Below are 18887 nucleotides of genomic sequence, written 5' to 3' on the forward strand. Positions count from 1 at the left end.
ATCCCTAGTGGCATTTGGGAAGGTGCAAGATAGATACATCCCAAAGATGAAGTAGTATTCTTAAGGGAGGATGAGACAACCATAGGTGACAAGGGTAGCTAAAGACAGCATTAAAGCAAAAGAGTGGACATATAATGGAGAAAAAAATTAGTGAAAAGTTAGAAGATTGAGAAGCTTTTTTGAAAAAAACAACAGAAGGGAACTAAAAATCCGGGGGTGGGGGGTGGCGGGGGTGGGGGGAGAGAAAAGATGAAAACATGAAGCCAAAAATATCAGAGGATAGCAAACGTTTATTTTAGATAAAGAGTAAAAGGGAGGTAAAAGTGGATATTGGACTGGCGGAGAAAGATGTTGGAGAGATGGGACAAGGGGATCAAAATGGTGGAAAATTTAAATATTTTGTGTTGGCCTTTACCATTGAGCACGTCGGGGTCAGAAGTGAGGTGTAGTTGCTATTAGTAAGATGGATCTTGAGAAGTTGAAAGATCTGAAGTTAGATAAGTCACATGGACTAGAGAAACTGCACCCCAGGGTTCTGAAAGAGGTAGCTGAAGAATTTGTGGAAGCATTGGTAATGGTTTTTCTCTTTCAATATTTTTATTTATATTATATAAATTGCATGAATACCAATACAAAATTCATAAGAATACAAGTAATATGAATTACATTACGTTTAAATCACAGTGATATGATCACAGTATCCCATATTCCAAATCAATCATGTAGAAAAAAAAAGATTGAATAATGAAATAAAATAAAATAATTATATTTTATTATAAAAGAATCTACCCCCACTACCAAAATGAGCTGGTTGGCAAAAAAAAAGAAAAAAAATACCTTGCCATATAATATAATAATAATGGCTCATCCATACTTTAATAACAGTTCAAAGATTATGAAAATAACTCAGAAAGGGGCCCCATAACATTAGAAGATCATGTTTAGAATCAGAAATTGAACAACTAATCTTCTCTTGATCAAGGCACAACATAACATCAGATAGCCATTGAACATGAGTGGGCAGGGCGGCCTCCTTCCAGTTGAGCAAGATCGTCCTCCTGGCCATGAGAGACATAAAGGCCAATACCCGCAAATTAGATGGCTTCAGTTTTGTAATTGTATCCTCAATAATACCAAACATGGTAGTCGAGGGATTGAGGTTAAAGCTAACAGACATTTTCTACAAGTTCAGATAAGAATATAATAGATACAATTTTTAATCTGAAACCCTTTGACAATGGTTCAATATCTTACATTTATGGTCTGCTGTTGGGACTGAAAAAGGCCTCTCTAGATAAAATTAAAGGAGACTGGGAAACGGATTTACAGATTTTCATATCTGAAGAGAGCTGGAAGATTATTTTAAAATTGATTAATTCTTCATCATTATGTGCTTGTCATTCTTTATTACAATTCAAAGTGGTACATAGAGTTCATATGTCTAAAGACGTTTCTACGCAGATATTTCCCCTTACTGTGATAGATGTACTAATGGAGTGGCCATACTAATTCATATGTTTTGGATATGTACGAGCCTTGAAAAAATTTGGGAAGATGTATTTCAAACTTTTTCTGTACTTCTCAATGTTTGTTATGATTTTTTCAATAAGTACTAGATTCTGGAATGATTCTGGAGCACTGGAAAATTGCAGATGTCACTCCACTCTTTAAGAAGTTAGGGAGGCAAAAGAAAGGAAATTATAGGCCAGTCAGCCTTACCTCAGTGGTTGACAAGATGTTGGAGTCATATTAAGGATGATATTTTGGGTACTTGTAGGCATACTGTATGATTAAGTAGGCCAAAGTCAGTATTGTTTCCGTAAGGGGAAATCTGTTGCAATTCTTTGAGAAAAGGGGGAGAGTCATTGAATGTTGTTTACTTGGATTTCCAGAAGACTTTTGACTAGCTGCCACTCATGAGGCTGCAAACAAGATACGAGCCCATGGTATTACAGGAAAGATGCTTGAAGGTGGATGGAAAATTGGCTGATTGGCAGGAGGCATGTTTGGTAATTAATTGGAGGAAACGTACATAATTCATAGCCTCTGACATTGAGTTGGGGTTCACTTTAAGAGGCTGGTCTGACGTGATGATGTAATTATGCAAGGTACTTTTATCGCGCTTTGTGTTCAGTGTTTCGAGTACAATAAATAAGTTGTTATGGTTTCACATTGGTGACCTCAGTGCTCTCGGACGATTCTAGAGTTATTGAACATGTTGGCCAGTGCAGTCGCTTTGAAACTGCCAGAGTTTTGGGAGCGAAATGCCATTGCTTCGTTTGTACAAGCTGAGGCCCAATTCACGCTGTGCGAAATCACCACTGAGAACACCAAATATTTCTATGTGGCAGTGTTGCTCAGCAACTCCATGGCTGCGAATGCGTTGTGTCAACTAGAACATCCACCTGAACACAATAAATATTGATTGCTGAAAACACACCTTTTACAAACTTGTGGACCATCAGTCTGAGCATACCCAACAGCTGCTGTCCTTGCCCAGCCTTGGTGATGCTAAGCAGTTGGAGCGAATGGAAATCACCATCCTTGTTTTATTTTTAAAGAACTCTTCATGAGCAAATGCCTGATCAGTTTGCATAGCCTTCGCTAATGCACCTGAGAAGAGCTCCAGGAGCTGATAGTCTACACTCATCCAGGCAATGGGGCATCATTCCTTCTCCTTTCCCTCCCTGATTAAACCCAGTCAGCAAGGCCCGCAACAGTACGTGGCTGTGAAACAGATGATGCTGGGTCTGTGTTTTTACTATGATAACTTTGGTACTAATGCTAGGAAGTATCAACTGCCTTGCAGCTTTGACAGTGCTAGTGCATCGGGACTTCAGGGGTCTACGAACACCATGGGTTCCAGCTGCCAGGGTCATTTTTACGATGGCCCATTCAAATTGCATTTCAGTTTGCATCCATCTTATTTGAAAAGGAAGAGGGTGAGCAGCCAGAAGTCGAGATACGTATTGGTACCAATGACATGGGTAGAAAAAGGAATGAGGTCCTGAAGAGAGAATATAGAGAGCTTGGTTGGAAGCTGAAAAGCAGAACCTCAAGGGTAGTAATCTCTGGATTGTTGCCTGTACCATGTACTAGTGGGTGTAAGAATAGAATGATTTGGCAGATGAATGTGTTGCTGATGAATTGATGCAGAAAACAGGGTTTCAGATTTGTGGATCATTGGGATCTCTTCTGAGAAAGGTATGACCCATACAAAAAGGACACCTGAATGTGAGGATGACCAATATCCTTATGTTTGCTAGAGTTGTTGGGAAGGATTTACACTAATTTGGCAGGGGGATGGGAACCAGAGTAATGGGTCAGAAGATGGGGCAATTGCTATGTAGGTAGATGCAGCATGCAGAGAGACTGTGGAAGGATTGGCAGTTGAGAGGGCAAAATTGCATTCAGTGGGGTGGGTTGATGTGTGTCTATTTCAATGCAAGAAGTATCGGGAACAGGGATGATGAACTTAGAGCCTGTGCTCAACCATGAAACAATGAAGCTGTGACTATTATGGAGGCTTGGCTGGCACAAAGGCAGGAATGGCTGGTGAATGTTTCAAGCGGGAGGGAAATGTCTTGTCCTGTCCAAGACCGGAAGAAGCTGCAGAAAATCGTGAACACGGCGCAGCACATCACTCAAACCAATCTTCCGTCTGTGGACTCACTTTACACCGCATGCTGTTGAAGCAGTGCTGCCAGGATAATCAAGGACACAACCCACCCAGCCAACACACTTTTCATCCCTCTTCCCTCTGGGAGAAGGCTCAGGAGCTTGAAGACTTGTACAGCCAGATTTGGGAACAGCTTCTTTCCAACTGTGATAAGACTGCTGAACGGATCCTGACCCGGATCTGGGCTGTACCCTCCAAATATCCGGACCTGCATCTCGATTTTTTTGCACTACCTTACTTTCCATTTTTCTATTTTCTATTTATGATTTATAATTTAAATTTTAAAATATTTACTATCAATTTGTACTCCAGGGAGCGGGAAGCGCAGAATCAAATATCACTGTGATGATTGTACGTTCTAGTATCAATTGTTTGGCGACAATAAAGTAAAGTAAAAGTGGAGAGGCAGTGGCATTTCTCATCAGGTTTAATAGCATAGCTGCAGAAAGAGAGGATGTCATGAAGGCATCTGTGGGTGGAAATCAGAAACCGGAAGGGGGCAATCACCCTATTGTAAATTTTCTATAGAAACCCCACCCCACCCCACCCCAGTAGCAACAGAGACACTGAGGAACAGAGTGGGAGGAAGATTTTGGAAAGGTGAAAAAAATTATAGGGTGGTTGTGAGTTATTTCAATTTCAATTTCCTGAATATTGATTGACACCCCCTTAGTGCAAAAGTTTTTAGATGGTGCAGAATTTGTTAGGAGTGTCCAGGAAGGATTCCTGACACAACATGCAGACAGGCCAACTGGATGAGAGGCCATACTGGTGCGAGGCAATGAACCAGGTTAGGTGTCATATTTCTTGGTGGGTGAGCATTTCGGAGACAATGACCACTATTCCCTGGCCTTGGAGATTAGTAGGTAGGAGACAGTATTTAATTGGGGGAGGGGAATTGTGATACTATTAGTTAAGAACTTGAGGGTATAAATTGGGGACAGATGTACTTGGGAAATACACAAAGGAAATGTGAATGTTGTTTAAGAGTTCCGGATAGAGTTGTCCAATTGCCCCAACAAAGGATTGTGGGGTGCATGACCATGGTTGCCAAAAGATTAAAGCATCTAGCCACGAGGAAGCAAGGATCAGACAGGGCTCCAGAGAGTTGAAAGGTATCCAGGGAAGTAGCTGAAGTATAGTATTAGGAGAGCTTGACTGGGGCATGAGAAGGCCTTCGTGAATGAAATTAAGGAAACCCCCCAAAGTGTCTTACATATATGTGAAGAACAGCAGGATGACAAGAGTGAGCGTATGACTAATCAGGGATAGAAGAGCGAACATGTGCCTGGATCTGGAGGAGTTGGGGGAAGTTATTAATGAATATTTTGTTTCAGTATTCACCATTGAGGAGGACTTCAACATTTGAGAGGACAGCAAAATGGAAACTAATATGCTTAACATGATGATGGTAAGAAAGAGAATGTACTGGAACTTTTGAAAAGCATTAGCATAGGTAAGTCTGGGTAGCCTCCAACCTGATGGCATGAACATTGACTTCTCTAACTTCCGTTAATTCCCCATCTCCCCTTCGTACCCCATCCCTTATTTATTTATTATTTTTTTCTTTCCCCCTTTTTTCTCTATTTTTTTGTCCCTCTGCTCTCTCACTATAACTCCTTGCCTGTCCTCTGGGACCCCCCCACCTTTTCTTCCTCCCTAGGCCTCCCGTCCCATGATCCTCTCCCTTCTCCAGCCTCGTATCCCTTTTGCCAATCAACTTTCTAGCTCTTAGCTCCATCCCTCCCCCTCCTGTCTTCTCCTCTCATTTCGGATCTCCCCCTCCCTCTCCCACTTTCAAATCTCTTATTATTTCTTCTTTCAGTTAGTTCTGACGAAGGGTCTCGGCCTGAAGCGTCGACTGTACCTCTTCCTATAGATGCTGCCTGGCCTGCTGCCTTCATCAGCATTTTTTGTGTGTGTTGGGAGCATAGATAAGTCTCCAGAACAGGATGGGAAATATCCCAAATTAATATGGCAAATGAGGGAAAAGGCTGTTGCGGTTTTGATCTCCTCACTGACCACAGGAGTAGTACCAGATGATTGGAGGGTGGCAAATGTTATTCCTTTGTTCAAGAAGGGGAGTAGAGATCACCCTGGGAATGATAGACCATTGAGTCTTACTTGAGAGTTGGGCAAATCATTGGAGAAGTTTCTTAGAGACACTTTTTAGAGAAGCATGGTCTGATTAGGGATGGTCAATGTGACTTACTGTAGCATAGGTTATGTTTCATGAGACTGATTGAATTCTTTGAAAATGTGACAAAGCATTTTGAAGAATATGATGTATATGGATTTTAGTAAGCCACCGGATAAAGTTCCCTGTGGTAAGGTCATTCAGAACATTAGGAGGCATGTGATTCAGGGAAACGTGGCTGTGTGGATTCAGAGCAACACAAACAAAATGCTGGAGGAGTTCAGGTTAGCTAACATCTCCGGAAATGGATAAACAGTTGATGTTTCAGGACAAACCTCTTCGTTGTGATGCCTGACCTGCTGAGTTCCTCCAGTATTGTGGTCGCCAACCAGTCGACCGGTCAATCTTTGAGACTTTCCCAGTAGATCCTGAAAAAAGATTGAAAAGTAAATACACAAATACGTTATGCCTGATAAACCTTTTGATGCAAAAGCAAATTTTACCCATAGAGCGCATATGTGAGTTGTTTCTAATCCACACTTAGTTGCTTTCCCTGGTTATTGTGTTCCACTTTTCCACTGCCCAGTGTCATGCGTCACATGTGTGCTGACATCATGTGAGTATTGCCGCTGTCTGTCAAATTTCCATGGAGCGTGGGAGAGTTTCGTTTATCTTAAACATAAACGAACAAATGAGCAAACTGTCCAATGGCAAAAGAAAACAACACGTGTGGGTAAAAATGACTCAATTATGCATTCATGACTTAACTAAAATTTGATCAACTTTAATCGGTTTTGACTCTATTATGCTGCTATTTATATTACGTCAGTTATGCAAAAGTTTGATCAGTTGTACTGCTCTTCCTTTCGAATTTTTTGCCTTTGATAGCGTGAATTCATGTTTAGCATTTCGGATAGTGTGCTAGTAGTTAGCATTAATTTTAGTTTTTACTGAAAAGTTAGCGCCTCTCTCTCTCTTGATTTAGCTGGTGTATTTTTTTCAGCGTAGCTTGTGCTACTTCAAAGTGACCAATTAGATTAGATAAGGGTACAGGCTGTCGCAAACATCAATATACGACACTTGCTGGTGAGATCCTGCAAGGCAGCTAGCATGGTGGAGGCTCCACGAAAGAAGGTGAAAACGTACAAATTCCATCCAGAATGGGAAGAGGAATTAAAGTCATACTTTTCTGCAATCATTGTCAATTACAGTGAAAATCTCATGCAGTTGCTCCAGTTCCTGGATGACTTCACTTTCGGTCCGTTTGCTACTGCATTCAGTTTGGATTGTTATTCTTTCCTCTTCCAATTGCATCAGCTCTTCATCTATCAGTTCTTGGTCATGGGATGCCAAAACCTCTTCAACATCATCTTTATCAACTTCCACAAGCCAAACTCATTTTATCCTTACTTTGTTCACCACGATCAAAACGCTTAATTATGTCGGGTTTTACGCTAAGTGTAACACCCTTACGAGCTCTTTTAGCCTTTTCCGATACCTTAGAACTTATCTTGCTAACGGATGCTCAAAATAAATCGACATAAAGCACAGATGCTCACAGGCACGTGTTTAAGCAATGCTGGCTAGAATGCAGTTCCAGTGGAGGAGCTTGGCTGCTCGGGGCGTGCGCTGCCTTTTTTCACACGTGGCCTTTTTTCGCGCGCTGCCTTTTTTCACAGGCTGCCTTTTCTCGTAACAGTGAAAACACCTTCTGTTAGCGAAAATAGGTAACTAATGTTGGTCTTTCATAACAGTGAGGTGTCGTAAAGCGAACGTTCGAAAAGCGGGGGACACCTGTACGTAATATAACGCTTGGCCCTGCAACAGTGACAAGGAGGGTGGAGTTACTGTCAGAGGACGTGGATCGACAAGTCTTAAAGGACTTGTCACTGTGAATATTTTTCACTGCAGTTGGATGAATCCCTGGATATAATGCATACAGCTTAGCTTGTATTTGTCGGAATAGCTTTCCAGGATTGTACAACAAAGGAGGACTTCCTCACTCTTTTGCACTTAAGGGAGAGAACGAGAAGTGAGGATATTTACAATGAGTTTAAAAAAATATGTCCATGAAAATGACATCCCGGTTTATAACCTGGTGGCAATTACTACTGATGGGGCCCCAGCAATGCGTGGTGTGTGTATTGGTTTTATAGCAGTGTGCTGTAATGACCCTGATTTTCCTGACTTCCTGAATTATCACTGTATGATTCATCAGCAGGCCTTGGATGGGAAGGTCGTGGGCTTTTCTCATGTAATGACACTGGTAGTCAAACTGATAAACTTGATTCGAGCAAAGGCACTTCAGCACTGCTTATTCAAGGCGTTATTGGATGAGCTTGATGCCGCTTATGGAGACATAATACTTCATGCTGACGTTCGGTGGTTGAGTCGCGGCAAATTGCTGCAACGACTTGTTGATTTGCTGCCTGAGATAAAGACTTTTCTGTCGACAAGAAACGAGGAGCATGAGGAACTGGCAGATGATGCGTGGCTACTGTATTTAGGGTTTCTGACAGATCTAACAGCTAAATTAAATGCACTTAACAAGGAGCTCATGGGGAAAGACTGACACCTGCCCCACAGGATAAGCGCAGTAAATGCGTAAGGCCAAGCTCGGTATTTGGATTTCAAATTTAAAGAACAGGAGGCTGACACACTTTCCCAACTTGGGGAAAATGTTACAGGGCATCGAGGAAAAAAATGCTTTTTGCCCTGAATATTACTGTGCTTACCTAGACAAACTGGCAATAGAGTTCGATTGGCTTTTTGGGGAGTGAAACATCATGAAAGGTACTGCTGCATTTATTTCAAACCCATTTCTGCCGATCGATATAGAACAGATAGCAGCCAAATTCTAGAAAGTATTTGGTGTGCCAAGTGATACTGAAGTGGAAATAATTGATTTGCAAATGACATTGAGCTTAAAGCAAGATCAAGGGACGGTGACTTTTGGGGGCTTGCCAGCAGGGAGAAATTTCCTCATCTCACCACGTGCACGAAAGGTCAGTGCCTACTTCAGGTCAACTTATCTGTGTGAAATTGCATTTTCACAGATGAAAATTATTAAATCTAAGTACAGGAGCTGTCTTACTGACAGACATCTCACAGACTGTCTCAGACTGGCTGTCTGTAGTTATGAGCCAAGTTTCGGGGAACTAGCAGAAAGTATTCAGCCCTAGTCATCACACTGAGTGCAACAGTCAATTTTTATTCATTTATTTTTCATGTTGAAATAAAATTAAATAATGAAATTTAAAATTAAAGGTATTCTTAAAGAAAGATGGCTATGGCCTGTTTGATATGCTAGTTACAGTGTTTTCTTGGTTGAATTAATTTGAAAGTTTGACAAAAGCATTTTATGTAATTCAAATACAAGTAGCCTGAATAAAAGGCCTCAAGTTGGAAGTACAATCTGAGCTGTTTTTCTCTCTAAACGATTTAGTAGGTCGATCTTGCCTTTCACTAAGGCTGAGGTAGGGGATCTTGGGCTTAAAAAGGTTGGTGACTACTACTCCAGTATTTTCTATTGCTTGGATTTTCAGCATCTGCAAAGTTTCTCATCATTGTGCTTTTACTACTACTGCCAACTGTCTTCCAGAGATGCCCACCTTGAAAAAGTTCAAATCTTCCCTTCAGTGGGAGTTCAGTGAAACCCTCTCTCACTGCTCCCCCGATGAGATCTCTGCTGCCCTCCAACTCTTTGACCATGTGCTTACTGAAACCTGCTATCACAGCCATGTATCCTTCCTGGGAATATGTTTTTGCCACCATCTCAATCCACATGGCTTCCAGATCAGTTTTCAAGCTTCTCGATTTGGGCCCTCTGATGACTCCAGGTACGCGCATTCAATCGACTGTTGCTCCTGCCATGTTCTGTGTGCCACGCTTTCTGCCATGAGGAGGTACCTGGAAACCCTAGCCCAACTGCTTCCACAACTCCAGAATTCTCTCTCCGCTGCTTGTAATGGGCCTGTCTGATACTTTATCCTCTGTCGAATCCATGCTTTCAATTGCTGGTTCATCACTTTTCTCACATACAGCAAGGATCAGAAGATTGCCCGTCTACAGACTATAGAACTTGCCGTCTCCAGTGCTGGCAGACACAGATATTCCCAGACCACAATCCCTGCTGCTGACCTCAGGTCGCACTGTCAGCCCTTGGGTCCTTGGAGACTCCATCTTCCTACTCCCCCACCTTCCCTGAAAATCCCAACCCTTCCCTCTCCTCAGACACTAGCAACCCTCGACCCACCCCTCCTGATCCCGTCTCTCATTTGTGCTGGATCTTTGCTATTCCCTCTGACCTTCCCCCTTTCTGAGGCAGAACATTCTGTCCTGATTAAGGGTCTCACCTTTGTACGTCTGTGCCCACCATGCTGTGCTCTTCTTCTGCAGCCTCTGTCTCTTACTTCTTTGCATGGACTCTCCAGCCCGCATCGATGACACCCCGCCCCCCACTGACTTCTACCATCTTCAACCCTTCTCCTCTTCTAGGACACCCCACTTTGGTCATCTTCATGCTCTGGATCTTTCCATTGCCAATTGCCGACAAGACATTAACCGTCTCGACTTTACCACTTCTTTCTCTAATTCTAACCTCACTCCTTCCAAACACATTGCTCTTCACTCTCTCTGCACTAATCCTAATCTCACTATCAAACCTGCTGATAAGGGTGGTGGTATAGTAGTTTGGTGGACTGACCTCCACCTTGCTGAAGCCAGGCAACAATTCGCAAATATCTCCTCTTACTTATCCCTCAAACAGGACCCCAGTTGGTAGCACCAGGCCATTGTCACAAGCACCATCAATGACCTTATTAACTCTGAGGATTTCCCATCCATTGCCCGCAAACTCACACCTCCCGTTTCTACCTTCTACCCAAGAACCATAACCCTGCCTGTACAGGTAGACTCATGTTTCTGCTTGGCCTGCCCCACCAAATATGTGTATCTGCATACACGAGGAAATCTGCAGATGCTGGAAATTCAAGCCACACACATCAAAGTTGCTGGTGAACGCAGCAGGCCAGGCAGCATCTCTAGGAAGAGGTACAGTCGATGTTTCGGGCTGAGACCCTTTGTCAGGACTAACTGAAAGAAGAGCTAGTAAGAGATTTGAAAGTTGGAGGAGGAGGGGGAGATCCAAAATGATAGGAAAAGACAGGAGGGGGAGGGATGGAGCCAAGAGCTGGACAGTTGATTGGCAAAAGGGATATGAGAGGATCATGGGACAGGAGGCCCAGGGAGATGGAAAGGTGGGGGGGGAACCCAGAGGATGGGCAAGGGGTATAGTGAGAGGGACAGAGGGGGAAAAAAAGGAGAGAGAGAAAAAATGTGTGTATATAAATAACAGATGGGGTACGAGGGGGACGTGAGGCATTAGCGGAAGTTAGAGAAGTCAATGTTCATGCCATCAGGTTGGAGGCTACCCAGACGGAATATAAGGTGTTGATCCTCCAACCTGAGTGTGGCTTCATCTTTACAGTAGAGGAGGCCGTGGATAGACATATCAGAATGGGAATGGGATGTGGAATTAAAATGTGTGGCCACTGGGAGATCCTGCTTTCTTTGGCGGACAGAGCGTGGGTGTTCAGTGAAACGAACTCCCAGTCTGGGTCGGGTCTCGCCAATATATAGAAGGCCACATCGGGAGCACAGGACGCAGTTTATCACCCCAGCCGACTCACAGGTGAAGTGTCGCCTCACCTGGAAGGACTGTCTGGGGCCCTGAATGGTGGTAAGGGAGGAAGTGTAAGGGCATGTGGTGAAGCCTTGTGCAGGCAAGTGTGTGCGCATGCGTGTATGTGCCGATTTTTTTTTTTCTACGAATTGTTTTTGGCTAAATCTTCCCGATTCTTATAAGTGAAACTACACTGTACGTACATTATTTCTACTTTATGTAGGCTGTGTATTTATCTTATCATATTCCTGCTTTTACTATATGTTAGTGTTATTTTAGGTTTTATGTGTTATTTGGTATGATTTGGTAGGTTATTTTTTGGGTCTGGGAATGCTCAAAAATTTTTCCCATATAAATTAATGGTAATTGCTTCTTTGCTTTATGCCATTTCGGCTTACAAAAGCTTTCATAGAAATGCACTACTTTTGGATAGCAGGGGAAACCTGTAAAGGGATCCTATTCTGGCTGGCTGCAAGTTACCAGTGGAGTTCCACAGGGGTTGGTGTTTGGACTGCTGCTTTTTACGATGTATGTCAGTGATTTGGACAGTGGGATTATGGGATTTGTGGCTAAATTTGCTGATGATACAAAGATAGGTGGAGGAGCAGGTAGTTCTGAGGGAACAGAGAGACTTACATAGTTTAGGGGAATGGGCAAAGAAGTGGCAAATAAAATACAATGTTGGAAAGTGTATGGTTATGCACTTTGGTGGAAGAAATAAATAGGCAGACTATTATTTAGATGGGGAGAGATTTCAAAATGCAGAGTTGCAAAGGGACTTGGGAGTCCTTGTGCAGGATACCCTAAAGGTTAACTTCCAGGTTGAATCGGTGGTGAAGAAGGCGAATGCAATGTTGGCATTCATTTCTAGAGGTATAGAATAAAAGAGCAGGGATGTGATGTTGAGGCTCCATAAGGCACTGGTGAGACCATACTTGAAGTATTGTGTGCAGTTTTAGGCTCCTTATTTTAGAAAGGATACACTGACATTGGAGAGGGTTCAGAGGAGATTCACGAGAATGATTCCAGGCATGTCTGGCAGCTCTTGGGCTGTATTCCCTGCAGTTCAGGAGAATGAGGGGGCATCTCATTGAAACATTCCGAATGTTAAAGGCTTGATCAGATTAGATATGGCAAATATACCATGGTAGGGGAGTCTAGGACATGAGGGCACGACTTCAGGATTGAAAGATATCAATGTAGAACAGAGATACGGAGAAATTGCTTTAGTCAGAGGGCAGTAAATCTGTGGAATTTGTGGCCACGAGTGGCTGTGGAGACAAGTCATTGGCTGTATTTAAAGCAGAGATAGATAGGTTCTTGATTAATCAGGGCATCAAAGGGTGTGGGGAGAAATGGAATTGGGGATGACTGGAATAATTGGATCAGTGCATGATTGAATGGCAGAGCAGACTCGATGGGCTGAATGGCCTACTTCTCCTATATCTCATGGTCTTGTGGCTGCAGAGATCAGAGAGTTTCACTGAACTCCGGTCAAAGGCAAGATTTAAAGTACAGGGTGGTCAACCCTGGAAGAGACTTCATAATGTAGTAATCCAATCACAAAAGGAGAGAAAAATCTGCAGATGCTAGAAATCCAAGCTCCACACACACAAAATGCTGGAGGAACTCAGCAGGCCAGGCAGCATCAATGGAGAAGAGCCCTGCCAAAGGGTCTTGGCCTGAAATGTCGACTTTACTCATTGCCATAGATGCTGCCTGGCCTGCTGAGTGTCTTCGGTATTTTGTGTGTGTTATCGGCATCATTCCCCAACTCTTTCTATGCTGCATCAACAACTGCATTGGTGCTGCTTCCTGCACCCATGCTGAGCTCATCGACTTCAACTTTGCCTCTAACTTCCACCACGTCCTAAAATTTACCTGGTTTATTTCTGACACCTCCTTCCCCTTTCTAGATCTCTCTGTCTCAATCTCTGGAGACAATTTATCTGGTCTATTTACAAGCCCATTGATTCTCACAGCTCCCTGGTCTATACTTCTTCCCACTCTGTCACTTGAAAACTGCCATCCCATTCTCTCAGTTCCACCATCTTAGCCTCGTCTGCTCTTAGGATGAGGCTTTTCATTTCAGAACAAATGAAAAGTCTTCTTTCTTCAAAGAAAAGACTTTTCCTTCCTCTACCATCAATGCTGCCCTCACCCATATCTCTTCCATTTCACGCACATCTGCCCTCACCCTTCCTCCCGTCACTGCACAGGGATAGGGTTCCTCACTACCACCCAGTAGCCTCTGCATCAGTGATTCTTGGTAACGTACGCCATTTCCAATGGGATTCCACCACCAAGTTTCTCTCCCCTCCGCCCTCCCCCCCAACTTTCTGCTTTCTGCAGGGATTGCTCCCTGCACAACTCTCTTATCCATGCACAACTCTCTTATCCATGCAATTGAACTTGAACTTAACAAGATGTCTCTATTCCTGGCAACATGCCTACAAATCTGCTCTGTACCCACTTTGATGTTATATCCTTCCGATAATATGATCTGCACAATGTACAGTAGATGTGCGTAATCTGAAACCGTCATAAAAATGTCACATCTGTCCCTACACCACCTTCCTCATGGCCATTCAGGGCCCCAAACAGTTCTTCCAAGTGAGATGGCATTTCACCTGTGAGTCTGTTGTATCTACAGTATCCGGAGCTCCTGTTGTGGCCTCCTGTATATCGGTGAGACCTAACTTAGATTTTGTGAGCACTTTGCCATAAAACTATGCTCTGTCCGCCAGAAAAAATCTGATCTCCTGATGGCCACCCACTTCAATTCTACTTCTTATTCTCATTTCGACATGTCAGTCCACGGCCTCCTCTACTGTCGCAATGAGGCCGCAGTCAGGTTGGAGGAGCAGGACCTTAGATTCCATCTGGGTAGCCTCTAACCTGAAGGCCTGTACATCGATTTCTCAAACTTGTGGTAATTGCTCCCCCCCCCCCCACTTCATCATTCCCCATTCCTGTTTCCCCCTCTGACCTAACTCCTTTCCTCTGGTGCTCCTACCCCTTCCCCTACTTCCATGGTTGTCTGTCCTCTCCAGTGAGGTCCCCGTTTCTCCAGTCTCCTTTATCTCTTTTACCCAGCCCTTTATGCCATTCCTCACCCTCTCCTGGTTTCATGTATTATCCACCACCTTGTACTACTTCCTCTCCTTTCCTCCTCACCTTCTTGATCTAACTTCTCATCTTTTTTTTCCACGGATGCTGCCTGGCCTGCTGAATTCCCCCAGCATTTTCTGTGTGTAACTTGGAGCATTGTGTTCAGTCTGGTTGCCTCATTATAGGAAGGATGTGGAAGCTTTAGAGAGGGTATAAAGGAGACTTACCATGAAGCTGCTTTGAGTAGAGAGCATGCCTCATGAAGTAGGTTGAGCAAGCTAGGGCTTTTCTCTTTGGAGTGAAGGAGGATGAGAGGTAACTTGAGAGAGGTGTAAAGGATAACAGACATAGATCAAGTGAATAGCTAGGCACTACTTTTCCCAGGATAGAGATGGCTTTCATGAAGATATATAGTGTTAAGGTGATTGGAGGAAAATATAGGGGGGTGGATGTCAGAAGTTTTTTTTAATGGTGTCATGGGAGCATGGAATGAATTAAGATGGTGTCGGTGGAACACAAAACTACTAACTACTCTATTAATCACCCTTTTCTGATAAAAGATCACTGAAGTCAATAGCCTATAATTTCCCTTACGGAGTTGAGCTTTTGTACCGACTGTATGACCTGGCATATTTTGTGGTGTGAATTGAAGTCTCAAAGGTGCAGGATGTTTGCGCTATGGTGTGAATGGGCTGAATCTTCTTGGTGGCAGGACCTGAGAGTGAGGAATGGGTCATATTTGGCCTTTCCTCAAGTGGACTTGGAGTAAATTTAAAGCATCAGAACCGAGGTGCAGCAGACATGGGGCGGCATGGCCCAGGCCTGAGAGTAAGGTACAAGCTATATTTAACTGATATAAGCGCCAGGCAAGATTGGAAAGGTCAGGGTGTTGGGGCTGGAGGCAAACGACAGGCTGGTGTTCAGTTAGCTACTCTAAGGTTTCTTCATCTCTGTGCTGAACTGAGGCTGTGGTCTGCTGTGAACTCACTTTCATGAACTTTAGTTCTGAATGTTATTTGTTTACTTTTTGTTATTTGCACGATTTTTCTTGCATGTTGTGTGTTTGACCGCTTTTTAAAATGGTTTCTATTGGGTTTCTTTGTTTTGTGGTTGCCTGTGAGGCGATAAATCTCAAGGTTGTATATAGTATACATACTTTAATAATAAATGTTTTTCGAATGCCCTACAAGGGGTGGTGGTAGAGGTAGAAACATTAGGGACATTTAAGAAATGCTTACATTGGCAGATGGATGATGGAAAAATGACAGGATATTTAGGAGGAAGGGGTTAGATTGATCTAAAATTAGTTAAAAAAAATCAGTACAGCATGTGGATCAAAAGGTCTGCACTGTGATGTTGTGATCTTTTATGTAAAATGAGCTATCATTTAAATATCATTGCTGACATTATTTATCCAAAGTTATTTGCCTCAAAAGATTCATTATGCATCAGTACAAGATATTTTCAGTTGTGTGGTTGACAGAGTAAAAGAGAAATGGAAGCTCTTAATGGAATGGACAAGTAGCAGTCTATAAAACTAAACTGAAGCTCAATTATAGCTGTTCTTCCACAGCTTATGGCAGAGGCTCTGATCCTGTGATAATTTATGTCAGAAATTCTGCCATGAACAGAATTCCCAGTTGGCAGCGCAAGCCTGCTCCCCGACTGCAGCCAGCAAATCGATTCCATTGGTCTCCCAAATGCTAGTTTGACTGTACAGACGTGTTTGCATTAGTCAGACGCGTGAATTGGGGAGAATGTGCTGTCTGCAGATTATATAAGAGATGGCTTATCTTTGTGTTTTCAAGCACCTAATTTAAAAGAACAGCGTGTTATTTGAGTTGGCAAAACAATGATTGATATAGCAGAACTTAGAAGTGACGTAACCAGGGAAGTAGTCTTTTTGGTTTACTTTGAATGTGGTTCTTTAAACTGTAGTGCAGCACTTGTAAATGTAATTACATAAGAAAATATAATTAAAATATTATTATTGCTGAGGGACAATGTGCTAAGGAAGAATGGAGCTAGTGGACAAGTAATTGAAAAGTCACGTGTGAGCTGTAAGAAGTTAGTTGATGAGTAGAATTGCAAATCAAGACTTGAGTTTTTGTTAGATTAGTGTGAGCAAAAATAGGAAGAGGGATAAGACAATGAATAAAACTAATTTAACATGTAGATCATTTAATATTCTTGAGGGAATATCAGAGTAGCACTTGTGGTGTTCGATAGTATATACCTATTCCTTTGTTGTTAAATTGTGAGCATTAGTGATTTATGATGTACCTGATCTGAATATCCTGAAATGGAAGATGTGTGAGGAAAAAATATTTCCAGCTTGAGTAGGGGAGAAAGAATATAGTTATTTATATTTGCTAATCATTTTGTCTCAGATGTGTAATGTATACTTCAAAAAGTTGATATTATTTTGGTAATTTGGTTGAAACAACAATATAACACACCTGAAGAACGAAAACATATTGAGGTTAATTTATGTTGAGATAATTATACATTGAAGACTGGGATCTGGAAGTTTACAAGGACTTGGAAGTTTGAATTATGTTTGGTAGGAGAAATTGTAGCCACAAGTTAGTTCATGTTTCTCCTAATTAACAGCAAGAAATTGAAGGATGAAAGGTTAATATTGTTGCAACATAATTATTCTTCAATTAAAATTTCTAAATCATTGATCACTGTCAGTTGTCGAAATGCTACAGATGATCTGCAGGTTCCATTAAGTTATTATGTTGTGTGAATTTTCCTCCTTTTTTGTGTCTGTTAATAATTATCGCAAAAAATCTTTTTCTCCCCTTAAAGTAAAATCTGATTTGCAATTTATCCCAATTATATTTTACTCCAATTTTAACTCCAATTATATTTCATTTTTCATATTAAAAGTACCAAGCATGAACATGGTTTACAGAAAACATGCACAGACTTTCTACAAAAGAATCAGTGTTCCCCTGTGTTACAAATGCTTGACTTATGGTCACTCAATATACAAATGAGCTCCCATTATATTGAATTCAATAGTCCACTGCCTGCGTTTATTATTATGGACAGCAGAACTAGTTTCTTCTTTTCAACTTTAGTAATTGTTTTTTCAAGTCAGTCTTGGGTGCTTCTGAATGTCATTTATAACTGTACTGTGGAGGTATGGTTACCATGTTGTGATTTTTGTATAGTTTTAAAATTGTGAACAAAATCAACTTGTAAACATCTGTAAATATAGAACGCGTTTCTTCTGGGGACTATTGGCAGCCTAAAATGTAAATAGCATTTAAAGCAGCATTTGTAGGGAGAGAAACCAAGCTCTGAGTTCTGCCTGTTGAGAACAAGAAAAGATTCTTGCTTTTGAGTAGAACTGGAGAACTGTATCTTTGTGTAGAATTACCACTGATAGGTATTAATACATAGATTTATTGATCAGTTTGGTTATTGTCAGCTCCTAAGGAATGTGTATCATTAGCAACAATTTAAATTAATATCTTGAAATTTGATTGTTTTGTTGTGTTTTACACCACATCATGAATTGTAGTCTTTCAGTTGATTTAACATGTAGATTCTAAATGAGCTGCGATTCTACTCATTACTCAGTTCTACATCAAGCTAGAGCTGTTTGTTTTAACCATTGGTTCATTGAAACATTTCAACATGTTGATTTCAAAAGCATGGCCCAACTTCATTTTTTTTGTTTACCATTTTTGATTTTTTAATGCAATTTAAACAATTAAATCTTAGGGTTTTGTCATCATTATCTTGGAAAATTAAGTGTTTAATTTCTTCCAGTTATTTTATATTATTGTGCAAATCCTGGTAAGCATTTTACTTCAAAAAATCCGGCAAAAAATTGGAAGTGTATACAATGTTTTGCCAAGTTTAGGCTGTAGAAAAACCACATTTAATTACTTGTTCTTTTATTTGCATCATTCGAACAACATTATCCCTATGTAGGAATATTCCAGCTTTTGCTCCTGAGGTACTTCTCGTTAGTGAAACCAGTTCATCCTCAACTTAAAAATTGCAAAAAAAAAATCAGTTGAGCTTTGCAGTCATTCCGAAAGATAAAGTTAACAGGATTTGGTACCAACATGTACTGTAAATGAATTTGGAAAGTAATGTCATGCTTCTGCTTTTTCTAATGATGATGGTTAAGCTCTTGAAGGTAATTATCATCAGTTATTGATTACTTTCATAAAATTACAAATGGAAATGGAATCAATTATGCTCCTGAAATCAAAGTATTAAATCTGATGATGTTCTGATGAAGAATCATTGAC

At 41.6% G+C, this 18887-nt stretch overlaps 1 protein-coding gene and 1 long non-coding RNA gene across 8 annotated transcripts in view; one reads left to right on the forward strand and one right to left on the reverse strand.

Annotated features, from left to right (window-relative positions):
• trappc9 (trafficking protein particle complex subunit 9) overlaps positions 1 to 18887 on the forward strand; it is a 749291-nt gene that overhangs the window by 156901 nt on the left and 573503 nt on the right. The gene's annotated exons all lie outside the window — the stretch shown is intronic.
• Positions 390 to 18887, reverse strand: part of LOC134354109 (uncharacterized) — a 40540-nt gene continuing 22042 nt past the window's right edge. Inside the window, exons 2-3 of the long non-coding RNA XR_010019726.1 lie at positions 6152 to 6244; positions 390 to 1058 (exon numbers count right to left, since the gene is read on the reverse strand). This is a non-coding gene — a long non-coding RNA (uncharacterized LOC134354109). The remainder of the gene's footprint in view (positions 1059 to 6151; positions 6245 to 18887) is intronic.

Source organism: Mobula hypostoma, chromosome 1 (assembly GCF_963921235.1).
Source record: "Mobula hypostoma chromosome 1, sMobHyp1.1, whole genome shotgun sequence".
Classification (NCBI taxonomy): domain Eukaryota; kingdom Metazoa; phylum Chordata; class Chondrichthyes; order Myliobatiformes; family Myliobatidae; genus Mobula; species Mobula hypostoma.